Here is a 12,595-nt window from a genome sequence, read left to right as displayed (position 1 = left end):
AGGGTGGGGGTCTGGGTGGAAAGACTGGCAGCCGTTGTGTGCGAGAGCTGGTGTGTGTGCCAGGAGGTAGGGTTGGTTATAGAGCTGGTTCTCCAGTGTGTGTGTGTGTGTGGAGATGCATGTATGTAGGTTGATGAGCACATGTGTGGGTGTTGACATTCTGGGAACACTATTCTTTACACCCTCTCCTCCATCCCCCCCCATTCGCACCACCATCACCCCATCCCCCCAAAGCCTACTTGCCTATCTGTCTGTCTTCGGGGAGTCGAGGGAGCTCAAAGGAGCTCGGGAGTGTTTGGAGGAGAGATGGAGGAAGGGATGAGGACATGAACAGGAATGGAAGCTGGGATAAAGAAGAGGGTATTGATGAAAGGGAGAATGAATGAGTGGTGCCCAGGAGCAAATTAGCTGCCAATTTACACATATAGATAAAATAATATAATAGGAATAGAAAAATGAATGACATGGTGACAAGAAATCATTAGCTCTAGCTGTAAATGGCAATTATTTTGGGAAATAGATTAGATACTGATTTAGTTAGTTTATTCCATCAATCTATCACTATCGTTGCATCAGTTACTGCAGAGTGTTTAATTGTTCAATTGTTCAATTGTTTTTATATTTTAGGCCCACTCGTATATGAACAAATCATTTTTGTTTGTTTGCTTTTATGATACCAAGATATTCTTATTGTTATATTTCATATGCTTGTGAATTGAAGCAGTGCAACATTTTGGATTTAGTCCTTTTCAACTCAATACTCTTAAGGATAATTTAGACAGTCAAGTGCTGTCCAGTACATGGTGAAAGTTTCCTGTGTAAAAGCACCGATGACTTTGTTCCAGAGTGACTACTTTTCAGATCTTTCCCCTACGATAGTTTATGTGATGGAGATGATGATCAAAAGAGAGAATGAGTGGCTAAAGTGATGTAATATTTTCTGACATTTACTGGTGATTTTTGAGCACGTTTCCCCCCCCAGCTTTCTCCCTAACCGACCGGCATCCACTTGTTTTTGCCCAAGGGGGAACACCAGCAACCAAGTCTGTCAGATTCAATTTACCCCTGAGAATCTACCTGTTCACCCACTCAGAAGAAAAAACAAAAGAAAATGAAATTTTTGTGACGTTGTCTTTTCATTGTCACTCTCACAGGAGATAAACTGTCACACAATGCAGAAGAGGCAATTGTATCGCAAACATCAGTGGCTCCGGGAAGTTTCAGTCAAGCAAATTCCCCAACTTTGGCAGCCATGTGTGACGTTCCATGTACGCTGTACCTGCCTGTATCTTATCAACTGCTGTTATAATATATATATATATATATATATATATATACCCCGCTTATAATATATATAAAATACAAAATATATGATAAGCTGAATTTTGGACCACACAGCAAATGCTTCTCACTCTAATGTACATCCAGTCATAGGAGAGATGTTAACCAGGGTTCTTTATCCCTCTCCTCATAAGGGATGAACTCTTTTTACTTAAAAGAGACTCACAGTTCCATAATTTATCCTCTAATCTCATACAGTATTAAAGAACATATGATTTATTTGCTCTCTACCCACTTTACCACTTTTTAAAAAAATTCTCACACAAACTCTAGGTCCTCTCCACTCCTCTCCACGCCTCTCATCTCCGCTCTTGCTAATCAGTAAGCAGATGCTTGGGAGGGAAAAACGCCACTCTCTTCCTCCTCCCTCCTGTCCTCCTGTCACTCCTTCTCTCCCCTTTTAATTCCCTCTGATTTTCTTGCCTCTATCCCCAGTTGTGAAACCTTAAAATGAAGGCACTGCTGTTGTGTGAGCAGACGCCCAGCTGGCTTCATCCGTCCCTCCACAAACCTGTTCTCCCTCCTGATGAAATTATTAATCCATATTCATGTGCTGATTATTGAAGCATGCCTTTTATTAATTGACATGATGTGTTCTCAGACCAACATTTCATTAGTCCTCCATCCAAGCATTTCCCATCTTTATCTGCCTGCTTGCCAAGAACCAATTTACCCCCTTCTCTTTATGTCTACCTCTTATTCCACCCCCACTCCATGTTCCCTGCTTTCTTCAATCTCAACCCTTCCTTCTCTTAACCTCCTTCATTTCACCCTCCTGTTTTCTGTTTGCTTAAGGAGTGGCCTGGTGTCGACAAAAGAAAAGGGCGAATGATGGAGATAAAAACACGTCTTGTGATAAAAGGACATGATGATTATAACATCCCAAAAAAACCCTGTGATTGAGTTAATCTAAACATGATAAAGGCTATTGGAGCCTAAAATGTATGTGGATGTTTGCTTTCTGAAGAAAGACTCACATTCTTTTTCATTCATTTTCTCTATAAAGAAGTGCAAGGATTTAAGTATAAAACCATTGGACATATGATGGTAAGGTGAGCATGGACAAAGTGGGATGAATGAGTTTGTCATTGTTAATAAGATTTGGAGATGCTGGGGATTGAACCCAGGACCTCATACATGCGAAGCATGCGCTCTACCACTGAGCTACATCCCCTCTGATAAACTGCTCTTTTCATTTTGAAAGAAAGAACAACATGAAGAATATCCCTTGTATGGATATTCTTCATCTTGATTTTAAAGACACTATGTCGGGGTTTTCTTCTTTTTAAGCTGCTGAAATCAATTATTTTGGGTCTTTCAGGTTAAGTAGATGTGGATGAGAATGCAAATGCTTTAAACATTTATGGGGTTTGAGTCTTTACAAAAAACAGCCTTGAACATCTACTACATCTATCTGTCTCTGCATTCACTGTACACTTAACTCGTGCCTTGATTTATTTGTGCAGTTATGCAATCAGTCAATCGAATTCAAATCTCATTGACTTTGACTGTGGCATGATTGTAGGTTTACTCAGAATGTGAGGAGCAACTCTAAGGAGAGAAGAGAGAGGTCAGAGGATCATTGTCAGACTGGTTGCAGCTGACAGAAAGGCCATGATAAATATGTTAACCAACTATCTGTGGTGAGCAGATTGAATATGTCTAACCTTGAGGTGGATGGTCCTACAATAGCAGAAGACAGTCCAGGCTGCTCCTGATGGTGTGGAGAATCATTTCTTTGCAAATGTATTCTCCTTAAATATTATTCAGTCTGAGTATTGCTGAACAGTTTACCGTTTACCATCTTCTAATGGCAACTTCCAGCTCGATAATGCTCTATGTCACAAAGCAAAAGTCTCCTTTTTTCATGAACATGAAAATGTGCATAGAGAATTGTATTGTCCATCCCAGTCACCAGATCTGAATTTAACTTTGTGATGTGGTCGATTGAGAGTTTACAAACCTGCAAGGATGTCAATCACATCAACATGGAGCAGAATCTCAAAGGGAACAGAAATCAATGTCATAAGTGTTGCTGTGGCATCAGTCTCAACAGTAAATGAGTAATGGAGATGCTAGGGATTGAACCCAGGACCTCATACATGCGAAGCATGCGCTCTACCACTGAGCTACATCCCCTGTACTTGCATGTTAATGCTTAATCACTAAATGCTAAGGAGCAGAAATGATGATTAGTTTTTGGCACCAGTCCAAAGTTAATTAGTAGTGGAGCCCCTTACAGAATACATCCATCTTGGAGGTGGTGCAAGGCTGCAACTCTGCTTTTACCTAAGGTACTCTTGAAAAGTGAATGTAAGTCTCAGCCTATCAGATCTATGGATACATCAGTTTGCAAGATTTGTACATGTGTAGACAAATCTGCTCTTCAGACTCTTTTGTTGGCCCCATAAGGATCAACCTACCACCTGATTCCTGCTTTGTGCAATACAAATGGAGATGCTGGGGATTGAACCCAGGACCTCATACATGCAAAGCATGCGCTCTACCACTGAGCTACATCCCCTCTGTCTACAGTAGCCAAGATCATTAAAGTACGACAGCCTCACATTGCTGATCTTGCTCGTTGTGAGTTTTCAGTTTTGTTGTGTTCACAGACACACACCCTGCTGTAAGGCTCTGATTTTCTACATGTAAGACCTGTGTGCATTCTGTCTCAAGTGCACATTGTCACTAAATTATATTAAAAATATATATTTTTTCAAAAAATAACCGTTGATATATATAATATTTACAGTATTGGACACCACTCACACAGCTGCAGACAGCCACACATTAACACAGTGAATTATTTCATCAGTGATTCATAGTGAAGTATATTTTGTAAACCACTGAATCAGCTGAATGAAATGATCTGCATCCTGCATAGAACCATTATCTCTTATCTTTTCAACACTGGCTGCTGTAGTAATTATTCCAGTGTGATCTAACATAGTCTGTCTATTAAAGAATCTCATGCTTGAATGCTTCAGTGCTTATTCTGTGAAGTCATTGTGAGGTGGAGAGATTCACCTGTCTGTGCACAGGGGAGGAGTATAGAAGGGGAGGTTATGTAAGAGCTGGGTGTGTTCAGCCCCAACTCCTTTTGTTTGAGACCATGTGGCCACCAGTCAGTGTTTTGAGAGAACTTATTTTAGTAGTTTTTCCTGTAAATGAGTTGCAAGGCTTAAATTTTCTTTTTGTCTCCCGTCTTTTTTAAGCAGAAACATTGTTTGTTCAAGTGTGAACATCAACACAAACCATGTCAACCATTTCAAACATTTTTAATTGGCAATAAAAGAACAGCTGACATGTAGCTTTTGAGTTATTCGTGGGTGTAAATGAAGTGGAGAATGTAAACACTAGTCACTGGGAGAAAATCGATGTTTAACAGTCCTGGAGCTGGACTTCACTTTGACAGCTGACTCGTGTCCTGCCAAAGCTTTCTTCCCCCTCAAACAATAACTGCTTTGACACGAAAAGACCTTGAACACTTTCGGCAAAGCATCTACTGCCTCTGAAATGGGAATGTTCCACATCTGCTCGGGCCCACATTGCAGCACAGTGATAAAGCCAACAGAGGCAACTGCAGCCAGAGTCAGAAGCTGTGGTGACATTTACTGTGAGGGGTTTTTAATCTCTGTGCTATCAGCTACCCACAGCAGTTTATCTCCAGCGCTGGGAACAAGCGTCAAAAATCAACACCAAAATCTGCCATCGTCATTGTCACTTCAATGTCATTTCTCCCTGAAATGTACATTTATATTTAGCCTACTGTAAAACATGCAACTGCTGCTAATGTTCAGAGCATCACGCCACTTCTTTTCAACTAAGACTCTTTTTCCTCATTGGATGAGAATCAAAACATGTTGTCAAGACCAGCTGTCTTATCCTTGTACAGTTCAGACTCTATCATTAAGAAACAATGACCCCAATCGCCTCACATGCTGCAAATCTATAAGTAAACATATTGTCACATATTATCATCCACTGACCCACACTAACATCTGTCACACACGAAAACACAGAGACACACACACACACACACAATCAAGTGACTGAATTATCTGTGGTTGGATGATGAGGTAAATGCTGTTTTCAAAAAGCTTTAGTAACAATAAAAAGCAGGTATGTGGAACCATGTGGATAAAAACATTGAAAGCTAGAGATCTGTTGATTAGCTGAAGCTGAGAGCAAAACAGCATGATCAGGTGACCTATATACTGTATGTATGCTGTACCGGGCCTTAGCTGTGCTCTATTCTAAAAAGACAAAGCCTGTAATTAGCTTAAATCTATCCACCAATTCTAGGACTGATTTGCACGTCTTCCCCAACTTCCTCGGATAAACTACAGCAGCGGTCGGCAACGTGCCAAAACTTGCCAGCCATCGGTAATATCTGGCCCACCAGCTCATTTTGATCATTTGAATATTTTAATTTGACCATATTGGACTGACACAGAAATTCATGTGTCTCGTGGTTGCTGATCTCTGTCATGGCACCAACATTCTTAGAATCACTTCCACCTCAGCGAGTTCTCTTCAAAGCAAAAGCGCACTGTTCATTTTGCCGCTGTCGTGCTTTGTAACGAGGTGAATTGCAGAGCTTTTCTTTTGAAAAGTAGAGATCTCGCAAAGCAAATTCAGTTTAATTTGATGAAGAACACTTTATTGCAGATATACCAGCAAGGATAAACACATATTTTTCTCACTTCACTCTGCACCAGACTGTTTATAAAAAGAATATTGTAGAACTGTTTGAGGAGGACTCACAAATGAAAAGGAATAATTGTGAAGTTGCTCAGCAGCATCAACACAGGACAAGCAAACAGCCCATTCCAAACAGGCAGGTTTAGAACACACACTGCACTAGTTTAATTCATTTGAAGTCAATTAAACAGCAATGAAATCAGACTGACTAAATTTGTCGGTGGCTGCACCTGTAGATTAGATGATTCACCATGGGAGCAGTAGATCTAAAATTAAATATAAACCGGTGTTAAAATTAGCCTCCTCTTCCGCTGCGCCCCCATATTCAGGATAATATTTTTTTGATTTATACGCTCTGGATCACAGTCATTTTTTAAAGACTAGTCATGTATTAATGTCACAGGGAGCCAAGGAGATTCACTTTGTACTGAGCACTTGTTTCTTCAATTGGATCTCAGCAGGGTGGAAGCGTACAATGTCGTACTCGCCCTGGGCTCTCTCCTGCTCCCTTAGCTTCTCCACACTGTTGGGGTGGGTTAAAAGGATTAAGGGGACATTTACATAGGGTTGGGTGGAGCGCTGAATACGCTGGCAGTGACTCCCATAGTGGTATGCAGTCGAATAACGCTCAGCGTGTAGCGTATTTAGGTGAGATTTGAAAATTGCATACCTTAACAGACACAAATACACCCAGAGGATGGATGGATGGATGGATGGATAAAGGAGATGTTGGGGGTGTGCATCTTGATGATGTATGTTCATCTACGAAACTGAGTCTGGATCATAAGGGAGTTGATGATGGCATAATCTACTTAATCTGATTGAGTGCAGGGTTGTCTTCACAGGCTCAATAATTGATAGCACCATCTGCTGTGGAATCAGTTTACCAGGATGTCGTGCATAACGAATTAGGTTAGAGCAACACTTGGTAATAACAGTTTACCTTTCTTTGCCATAAGGATGCTGATCCTGGAAAATTTGATTTAACACTCGGCTTTCGCCACAGTCACAACAGGATGAGTGTTCGTTCTTTGGGTTTGTGAGTGTATCTGCTGTCGATCCGTCCTCCAGAACCTCTGGTTCATCTCCAAATGTTCTCTTGAGTGTAAATGACTATGATAGAATTGGTTTCATAGATTTGAACTTCAGTAGTTTAAGTCCGATTGGTCACTTTAGCCAACTCTGATTGGTCTCTGCACTGCTGCCAGGCTGTTTATGAGAGTCTTGGTCATGAGACGCCTTTGACACCATCTTTTGAAGCATATTTCAAATAAAAAAACATTTAAAAGCTTCACATTTTGTTGCATTCTGCAGCAGCTACTTCAAGTTGCAGAAGTAACTCATCGCTGAGGTACAGGTACAACTGGTCTGGAATTACTGCATTAGATGATTAGGTTTAGCAGTACTCAATTGAAGTGATCAGCCCTTGACAAATAGCAGCGAGTAAGCATGTCTTACAAAGTACTTTGTGATCCTGAGAAGGATGAAGCTAGCGATTATATTAAAGAACGGCTACGCCACAGACGTGCAGGCTAATTATAGCTGAAATGATCCCTTTAATTAGACCAGGCTTTTTAATAGGATATGGTGTGTGTGTGTATGTGTGAGTCTGTGTGCATTCATGTATGTGTTTGCTTATGTCTTTTTATGGGTGCCAAGTGGTCGGCACCCCTAGGTAATGCATTGACCTAGTGGTGGTACCACTAGGCGCAATGCATTGCAGGGCGCGAAGCATTGCGGGTGTGGGCAAAACTTTAACATTGATTTTTTCTTTAGTCTTTCACAGGGGGACTTTTGAACTCTTTAAATAAACAACTTTCTATGAGCTCAACAACAATGTGATTGGATCAGCGGGTTGAAATGCTGACTCAGTGATCCACTGGTTGTGAGTTCAAAACCCACTGAAGCCAAAAATATATATTTTTTCTGACATGTCCAATTGCACTCAACTTCAATATTGACTCATTGTTATAGCGCCACCTACTGGTCAGTGTGAAAATGAAGTGTGAGCAATCAACCCCCAAATTCTGTCACATGATCAGAGTCAAGGCCTGATCAAGTCAAGGCTATCACTATCACTGCATACACACTAATAGTGATGATAGTGACTGGTACATTTTCTCTCTCTCTCAAATTGGCACAGTCTCTCTCTCTCTTAAAGCAGCCAGTCTGTGTCTCTCTCTCTTCCCAACCTTGATCATGTCACATGCAGTTTGCAAAAAAGAGTCTCTTGCGCCGGCAGCAAGCAAGGCACCCATTCGAAATTTCTCGACAGGAGGAATTTTCTAGTTTTATTTATTCTGGTGTGTGTGACATGTAAATAATTGATTGTTTAGCATCCTTTGAACATATTTAATTCACAGAACAAGGGTGGATGGTACACACTGTTTTCTCCCATGGCTGCATGAAAAACAAATGCCTGTGGTATCATGTGTTAATGTTTGTGTGATTATCAGACCTCAACACTGAAAACAGGCACAACGTGTTGTGTGCGATGATGCGAGGTGACTTTGTTTCCCCTGCCAAGCATTGTGTTGTAACACCTCGGCGTAGGCGCAGCTGCAGCACAACATCTATATATGTTCCTTGGAAGTCATGTTGTGTTCATGTCACAATGGAAACGATGGATTGATGCTCTAATTTGGGAATGCTGGGAGAATATTTAAGCCATGAATTTAAAGACGATAGAGGGCTGATATGAGGTATTATTTTTGGTTGCCCTAATTATGATACATCCAATATGACATGCATGTGACATATAGCAACTGCAATCCAGCCTGAAGGTATTCTAGCAATCGCTGTGTTTTAGAGATTAGCCTTGAAAATAAATACAGAAATGATTTCCGATTCTTACGTCTTGTTTTTCTTCCCCTCTTGTCTCCTGTGCTCTGCTCGCTCAAGGTTTTGCAGAGACAAATGTGAGGAGCGAGACTGAAGGAGATGGACACAGAAAATGAGCAAAAATAAAATGACATTAAACAAAATTCTTGCATTTTGTAATAATGAAACCACGGCCTTGAAAAAATAAGTTGCAGGCCGGGAGACAGTTGGGCCTGAAAAATGTAATTGATCGGAAAGAAGAGGTTTGTCAATATCCTTGTAAGTTTAGATGAAATTTATCCTTAGTTATTTTGAATTAATTCACCAGGATGTGGTGCAAGGCTGCTAATGTACTTTTACATAAACTATACATGTTGCCCTCATAACATCTCATTCTGACAGAAATCATTCTGTTAGGACCCACTGTGATCCTTTGAGAATAATGGAGATGCTGGGGATTGAACCCAGGACCTCACACATGCGAAGCATGCGCTCTACCACTGAGCTACATCCCCTCTGATTGCGTCTTAGTGCAGTAGCAATTAGCACTTTATAAAGAAAACACTTAAACAATGTCAGGGTCACTTTCTAAGCAATTGAAATAAATTATTAGGGGTCTTTCAATCATGTGACAGCAGTACAATGCAAAGAATCATGCATCTTATTGTGATAAACAGAAAACAGCCAGTGAACAGCAGCTTTATGGACTGAGACACTGTGTTGATGAGAGAGGAGATTTCGAGTGACTTGCTGACACATCGAATCTTCCCCAACTACAATCAGAGCACAGGAGGGGATGAAGGTGGTATAAATGTTGGAGACAAGACATAACACCCGTTGTCTGTAGAGTATGAACTGTCAATGTCTGCAAGTTATGTTTTAGCTACTAGTGTTGAATAAGGGAAAGAATCAAGGCTATTTGATCAGATTGTGGCACCAGTTAATATCCACAATGTTTGGCCCACATTTCTACATTGTTTTTCTGTTAATGCATATGAGCGGGTGTTGAGTAACAGATATGGAATTACCGTATATGATATGTTCGTGGCACCAGTCCATTGCAAATAAGTAGTAGAGATCCATAAAGTTCATTATTCTAGGGCCATCATAGAATAATCATGGAGATGCTGGGGATTGAACCCAGGACCTCATACATGCGAAGCATGCGCTCTACCACTGAGCTACATCCCCTCCATTTTATTTTTGTTCCGATTTTTGTCATGAACCATTTTCTGAAATAAGTTATGGACTTTGAGCTTATCATTTCCTGTTTTAGTTTGAAATTTCTGACCCAGTGTGTCTCTACTTTACTTCCTGTCTTTGTCCTGTTTCCTGCTCCTGTGATTGTTTGCAGACTAATAGATCTGTTCAGGTCAAAAACAGATCTATTAGTCTGTATGTAGTGATAGTGATAGCACCACCTACTGCCAAAAGGAGGTAAGCCTCGTTTTACAACTTTAATTCGATTAACATAAAATTTTCACAGTGTGGTCTACAATTGATGGCATGGACCGTAGTGCGTGATTAGTGGGAGTGGTCAATGCCGCGTGACGTACGCAGAAAGTGATGTGTTTATCCTTCCCGCGATGCACAAAACGCACGCAACATGGAGCCGTTTCGCCCGGTCCCTGTTTGCCCTCCCCCGCGGTCGCAGGTTTTGATGCAGAGCTCGGAATTTTTTTTCATTTTCTTTAACATTGAGAGATATGGCAGAGTTATGTGTGAATATTTATCAATGGTATCGGTGAGTTTATCAATTTGGTGCAGATCCAAAGGAAAATCGGGATGTGGTGTATTTAAATGTGGTTTCATAAGGGAACTGTTGGGCCTCAGTTTTCTACTGAGTTCCATTTTAGTTTTGTTAATTCAATTCACCATCATCTATACCTGCCTTGCCGTTTGGTCTGCCTCTTGGGTCTGACAAAAGCAAAACCGTGACTATCTGTGACCGTTCCAAACTGACAATAGGGAAGAATTTATGCGGTTCTATAGCTGCAAGGCTCCTTCACAAATTCTCCTTCTGAATGAAGTTTCATCTTTTTGCTATGTGTTTTTATTCTAACCTTTAGGTTGACAGCTTTATTGATAAATTTAGACAGACAGTCAGAGGGAGCAGAAAATGTGGGCAGATGCATCATGGGAGGTGGAAGGCATGATGGAAAATATAGTGACATGGGGGCAGAGAGAGACAGAGACACAAAAGATGGAGGGTATACTACATCTTGGGTGTAATTAGGGAAATGAAAGCTGTTAACTAAATTAGTGTTTTTATGTGTGGACCCACTGCTCTTTAGGGCCCAATCTCCCATCCATTTGTGACCCCCTCCTCTCTGACTGACACACACACACACACACACACACACACACACACACACACACACACACACACTGGAACTGAATTAAAAAGCATGACAGCATTAATTACCTCCCCAGCAAATAGATCAGTCACAGATTTGCTTAATTTAATACAAAAATAATATTTTCTTATTTCTGGATAAAGTCCTCTTGTGTCTGCTCTGATGTCCAAGAACAAGGTCAATGTCACATGCCTGTGTGTGTGTGTGTGTGTGTGTGTGTGTGTGTGTGTGTGTGTGTGTGTGTGTGTGTGTGTGTCTGTGTCTGTGTGTGTGTGTGTGTGTGTGTGTGTGGCTTAGAGCTGATCAAGGAGCAACCCACTCACTGATTCCCAGCCATATAATTACATTTGCTGGAGTAGATGGCTTGTCAGTCTCTCTCCAGCTCTTTCCTCTGTCTGGTTTTCTTTTCTGTCGTCGTCCTCGACCTATTAAAATCCCCCTCAGCTTCAATGTTCTCCAACTATTGGACTCACTTGCAAAACCTTTTGGCCTAACCCAGACTTTGGTTTTGTCTGCCACACAAACATTTGTACAAACATACTGTACATGCAAGCGTGCACACATATACTGTACACTCACAGACTTGTGACGATGCATAAACAGGCACGCACACTGAAACCAAACATTAACCGAAGGAGTGCAAGGTCACGGATTGCAGCCTCCTTACATCAGGGTCTGAATATTAATGTGTGGTGACAGATAAGCAGCCATGGCAATCCCTTTCAGGCCATGCTCCTCGCTGGTTGGTGCTCATGGTTAATCTATGCCAGTCTGAACAGCCAATTTATGTAAATGTTGTGCTTCAATTTCATCCAGTTTGTGTGTGTGTGTGTGTGTGTGTGTGTGTGTGTGTGTGTGTGTGTGTGTGTGTGTGTGTGTGTGTGTGTGTGTGTGTGTGTGTGTGTGTGTGTGTGTGTGCGTGCGGAGTGGTTTGAAGGCTTCCATCAATCTGAACGTGTCCGTGCATCTCGCTTTGTCTTCTGCCGCCTTGTTCACAGATATCTGGAAGAAAAATGATTTTGGTTGACTTCCCCCAGTGCCCGTATTCTTCTTTGCATTATTGTCTGTATTAGAAATCCTCTGTTTTAGTACTTGCTTCACCTGTCCAAAAGGGGGCATCAGCCAAAACAAGTTAAAAAATTTTCTACCATTCCTCTGAGTCCGAATGTCAACACTCATTAGTTTTATCCCACATGGACTTCAGTTGGTCTAAACAATGCTTGACCCAGACGTGGATCTGAACCTCCACCCTGACACTGATAAATGTGCTCGCCTCCCAGAAGTCATGGGTGAAGGCAGGGTGGGGTTTTGCTAAAGCACCGACAGCTCCAACTGCCTCAGCCATCACAAATGAATGAAGACGTCTATTG

General features: G+C 41.3%; 5 non-coding genes across 5 annotated transcripts; all 5 read right to left on the bottom strand.

The window, feature by feature from the left end:
• Positions 1-2,443: 2,443 nt before the first annotated feature.
• On the bottom strand, positions 2,444-2,515 carry trnaa-cgc. Its single transcript has one exon. It is a non-coding gene; the product is annotated as a tRNA-Ala (tRNA).
• An 893-nt stretch (positions 2,516-3,408) lies between these two features.
• On the bottom strand, positions 3,409-3,480 carry trnaa-cgc. Its single transcript has one exon. It is a non-coding gene; the product is annotated as a tRNA-Ala (tRNA).
• Positions 3,481-3,793: 313 nt separating this feature from the next.
• Positions 3,794-3,865, bottom strand: trnaa-ugc. The gene has a single exon. It is a non-coding gene; the product is annotated as a tRNA-Ala (tRNA).
• A 5,446-nt stretch (positions 3,866-9,311) lies between these two features.
• On the bottom strand, positions 9,312-9,383 carry trnaa-cgc. Its single transcript has one exon. It is a non-coding gene; the product is annotated as a tRNA-Ala (tRNA).
• Positions 9,384-9,987: 604 nt separating this feature from the next.
• Positions 9,988-10,059, bottom strand: trnaa-cgc. Its single transcript has one exon. It is a non-coding gene; the product is annotated as a tRNA-Ala (tRNA).
• Positions 10,060-12,595: the final 2,536 nt, after the last annotated feature.

Source organism: Hippoglossus hippoglossus, chromosome 18, assembly GCF_009819705.1.
Source record: "Hippoglossus hippoglossus isolate fHipHip1 chromosome 18, fHipHip1.pri, whole genome shotgun sequence".
NCBI lineage: Eukaryota > Metazoa > Chordata > Actinopteri > Pleuronectiformes > Pleuronectidae > Hippoglossus > Hippoglossus hippoglossus.
Note: the sequence above shows the minus strand (reverse complement) of the source record. Positions and strands in the feature narration are given on the sequence as shown.